Source organism: Helianthus annuus, chromosome 12 (genome assembly GCF_002127325.2).
Source record: "Helianthus annuus cultivar XRQ/B chromosome 12, HanXRQr2.0-SUNRISE, whole genome shotgun sequence".
Lineage (NCBI taxonomy): Eukaryota > Viridiplantae > Streptophyta > Magnoliopsida > Asterales > Asteraceae > Helianthus > Helianthus annuus.
Window position 1 is genome coordinate 90,838,976 of NC_035444.2, and position 4,797 is coordinate 90,843,772.

The window sequence follows — 4,797 nt, forward strand, 5'->3', positions numbered from 1 at the left end:
AATATTATCTGACATATAATTCATGTGAGGATACATTCGGGTAATATCTGAGCCAATAACTACATCAATTCACACATGTTTCGCAACTTAGCGTTCAAATAACATCTAACCGAAACAATTCGAAACAAATGTCCGAACGATATCAAATCTTTTTTTAATGGTCATCTAGTGTTAATCGGATCATTTTGGTCTAGTAATGATCATTTAACACCCTTTAAACACTTAAACACTTATACTTATAAACTACCTAAAACATCTAACTAAGAACTCTAGCATTTTTACTAAGTAATTCAAGAAGGAAAAGCAAAGGGAACCCCCCCCCCCCATTCACGGTTGCAACACCCCTTGTGGGCCCCACTTTTCTTTCAACTTGTTACCAATAATATCTAGATATTTACTTCATGTTGCAACTTGATACAAGTGGTGAAATGTGATCATTGTAGCAACTAGTTACCTTCTTTTTCTAACCCTTTCATTCATGCATTTCACCTCCTATCTTCACAACACCAAAAGCTCCCAACAACACCCCATTTTCGGTCAAGAACACCCCTCCCCCATCTTCATTTTCAAGCAACTTTCATGATGATCAAGATGCATTTTCATGGAACTTAGGAGGATCTAAGACAACCACAAGTTGAAGCAAGCATTTCCATTCATCTAAGAGCTTTCAACCATCAAATCTTCATCTTCTTTGCTTCTTATTTTCACCTAGATCATCCCTAGCCAAGAGCTAGAAGTGAGACTTCTAAATCCTTTATTTTCATACTTGTTTATGTATTTATTGTTAAAGAACAACTTATAACTAAAACAACAATACAAAACAAGATGAAAATATAAAGAAGCAAAATAATAATCATGATATAAAAGTGTGTTTATGTTGTGAGTTAAAGATGATTACTTGCATATTTGATCTAGTTTTGATGATTAGCATAAAAATAACTTGTTAGATGATGTTTAAAAACATAATCTAACAAGTGTACATGAAAATGTTTAAGGGTTTTGTTAAACATGAATGTTTAGATGGAGGATCATGATCTTTGATTTTGTTAAAGTATGTAAGGTTGTTAACTAAAAATAATGCTTTTACAAGTTATAAAAAGAAAACATACAAGATGGGTTTTTATGAAAAGCTTGTTAAAACTAGAAGTAAAATATGATTTTTGGACTAGTAAACATATGTAAAGATCATACCAAAACCCTACATGATTATGAGTTCATCTTGATAAGTTATGTTATAAATCTCATATGTTTTTATTAAGAAAAATATGAGAAGATTAGTGGTGATTTTATAAGAAAAAGATGTGTTTTTATTAAACATGGCAAAGTCCATATTTCTAATAAAATATGGCCAAGTTTTTCTTAAAAATCATAAGTTACAAAAACTATTATTTTTGACAAAATCTTTATTAGATTAAAAAGATTTTAAAGAATAGTTTTTATAAAAGCAAAGTTTGATATAAATATATATTTTTGAGAAAATATATATTTAGTTAACTTAACAACTTATGTGCTATGTGTCATTTGTTTGTATTAGTTATATTTATGATAACTAGGAACTTGAATACAATGATACAAATGAACACAATGTACATTTCGACTAAAGTCTTACAAGACTACATTTAAATACATCTTATAAACACCTTACGGACATTCCGAGCTTTCGAACACAACTTATGGTCAAAACGGACGACGGGCGAATCTATGAACATATCGCCATTCCGAGGAAGTTACTACGACGTTTAGGCGATCTTTCGACACGAATACATACACATCACCGAAAACAATATCCGAATGTTTTGAAACTTATAAAAACTATTGTGTATTCTTTTAACTAAAAAAAACCTATACTTAGTAATTTTTATAAAAATGAAAGAATATATTTTTAACAAATGGGCTTCTCTTATAACAAATGGGCTATTTTACGAATGGGCTTATTTTTAACAAATGGGCTTATTTTATAACAAATGGGCTATTTTTACAAATGGGCTTATCATCCTAAATGGGCTTAACATAAATACATGGGCTAAGCCCAATACCAAAACTTATGGGCTAAGCCCAATACCCAACATATGGGCCAAGGCCCAATAACATAAAGCCCAATAACATTTGGGCCCAACACTATTGAGGCCCAACACTATTGAGGCCCAACACTATTTAGGCCCAACACTATTGAGGCCCAACACTATTTAAGCCCAACACTATTGAGGCCCAACACTATTTAGGCCCAACACTATTTAGGCCCAACACTATTGAAGCCCAACACTATTTTGGCCCAACAACATGAATTCTTGGGCTAAGCCCAATGACATATAAATTGGTAAAAATACAATTATACAATTTATTCATACAAGACATGAAATCCAGAGGACAAGACCCGATGATACAACTCACGAGATACAAGAATATATATTTGGCGAAATATATACACTAAACAGTTATCAATTAATACATCTAAGACACAGTTCAATGAATAACAAAGACATAGAATTCTTAACACATATTCAAGATAAAAGACTTGTACTCAAGTCATTACAAGACCGAAGTGTCTAACAAATATAGAACGTTTGTAGGTGGTGATACTATTCAGGACGACCGTACGTCAGATCACAGTTACTTACCATTCACGGACGCAATTCTGTGAGTTCATGTCCCCTATTCATTTAAATGTTTTACAACTTTACAACTATCGGGGAAAATACATGTTCAACGTATGTTAAAGTTAGGGAATGAAACACCTTAGATCATGTGCGAATTAGGGTTATACATCTAAGCACCATTAATCCAGTTTGGACCTAGGTACAAGTGGTTAGATCTAATGGGTTTTGGCGAGCCCCACTCTTGGTCGTGGACCCATACGGAAGAGTGCTTTTGTGTCCCAGTCGATAGGAATCGGCATAAAATCGTCTAGGGTTGGATTGCTTCCTTTTTCGTCACACATATTAATGTCCTCGCGAAACATTAATGATCAACGATTTCATTGACGCTTTACATACTACATCATTACATACAGATACATTTTATACAACTCACATTTTACAGATACATTTTATACAACTCACATTTTACAGATACATCTCATACAACTAAACTGCATGAACTCGCCAACTTTTGTTGATGTTTTCAAACTTAACATGTATTTCAGGAAATTAGTGGACCATGCAGACATTTCAGTCAAGGAAAGCAAGTATCAAGACTCCATGCCACCATTTGAAGGGTTTGCCCGTTATATACCGCCTCTTTGCGGTGATATAGTGGTCAAAGCCTTGACATTTTAAGACATACATTTTGATGTATAAAAACGATGACAACTTATTTTCATTTTATGGTTTGTAACCAATACATTTAACTTATGTTGCGTTCTTTTGAAATGATTATAACAATGGCATTGGAGCTTGTTTTTATTCATTTAGCATGTTCACCTATATTGTTATGCAATGAGAACCGATCAGATCACACCTCGCGCTTCCGCTACGAGCGGGTGTGACACCCATCGGGAAAAACAAAGCTGGCGAAGATGTTTATTCTGATGGAACCGGGGTGGGTTTTCATAGAGTTCCACCGCCGATTTTGGATAACTACACGAAAAAGCAATCTGGGTTGGTTGAAATCGAGGAAGAAAGTGAAGTTAAACTTCCGGAGAATATTGATGTCATATTCACATCTTCCAATGATGATAGTGTCCAAAATGATATTGTAAAAGGTGTTGTTGAAAATGTGCTAAAAACGGATAGTGACACTACTGAGGAAGATGGGTGTTTCTTAGACAAATACATTCCAAAACAAAAGTCCAAGAACAACTTAAATGAAGAATCAAATCTTGTCATGTACAAGATGTTAGGTTCGGATAAGTTGTTTTCGGATTCCGAGTTTCCAATTGAGAATGTAAACATGAACAAATTGACAAATGTTTTCAAGTTGGTCGAAGTTGAGTTGTCAGAAGTGAAAAATTTGAGTCAATCAAAGAGAAAAATGAGTTTTGAGAAAGATAAAACTTACTACAAGAAATCTGTTAATCCACCGCATTTTTATAATAACAACCGAAACAATTGGTCGGGTGGTTATCAGGGGGGTAAGTCTTATCAGAAGAAAAATGTTCCAAACAAGAAGTTTGTTAAGAAGAAAAAGTTTGTGAACAGTTCAAGTTCACTTGCTGATGAAGAGAAAGAAATTTTTTCAAAATCAAATAAAGAGTTCTTTGAGAAGAAAGCTTCACAGGCTCAGTCTGAAGGCACAAGTCGAGTGGCTGATACTCGAACATGCTTTAGATGTAATCAAGTTGGTCACATTGCACGAAAGTGTACCAATGTGAAGCCTAAGACTGGAACTGTGAAGACTCAACAAAAGAAAGTTGAGGTGAAGGGTAAAGCACCAATCGTTGTTGAGAAAAAGAGTGTGAAAAATGACAATATCAAAGTGAAAAATGAACCTGTAAAGAAGTCGGTAACTAAGAATGATAAATTTTACAAACGGGTTGCATTATCTCAACAAGTTTGGAAACCGAAAACTGAGAAAAAGATTTCACCTTCTGAGGATTCAATTCAAGTTGATTATGATGCAAATTTTCCACCTCTGAAGGCTGAAAATTTTAAAATTCAAGTTGCGAGAGTTAAAACTGTCAAGGTTACACCTAAGGCTGATGAGGCCTGGGTGGACACCATGTTTGACTAAGCAGTTTGAATTGCCGGAGCTTCCTTGATCGTGAAGCAGGAATCGGGATCTTTATTGAAGTTGGTTAAGTCAAAGTTTGTTATGTGCAGGATCTTCCAAAACTTGTATCCAGATGGATCATGGATAGTG

At 34.3% G+C, this 4,797-nt stretch overlaps 1 long non-coding RNA gene across 1 annotated transcript; it reads left to right on the forward strand.

Annotated features, from left to right (window-relative positions):
- The first annotated feature begins 346 nt into the window (after positions 1 to 346).
- Positions 347 to 3,181, forward strand: LOC118484939. Its single transcript, XR_004875141.1, has 3 exons — positions 347 to 736; positions 2,571 to 2,637; positions 3,143 to 3,181. It is a non-coding gene; the product is annotated as an uncharacterized LOC118484939 (long non-coding RNA).
- The last annotated feature ends 1,616 nt before the right edge of the window (positions 3,182 to 4,797 follow it).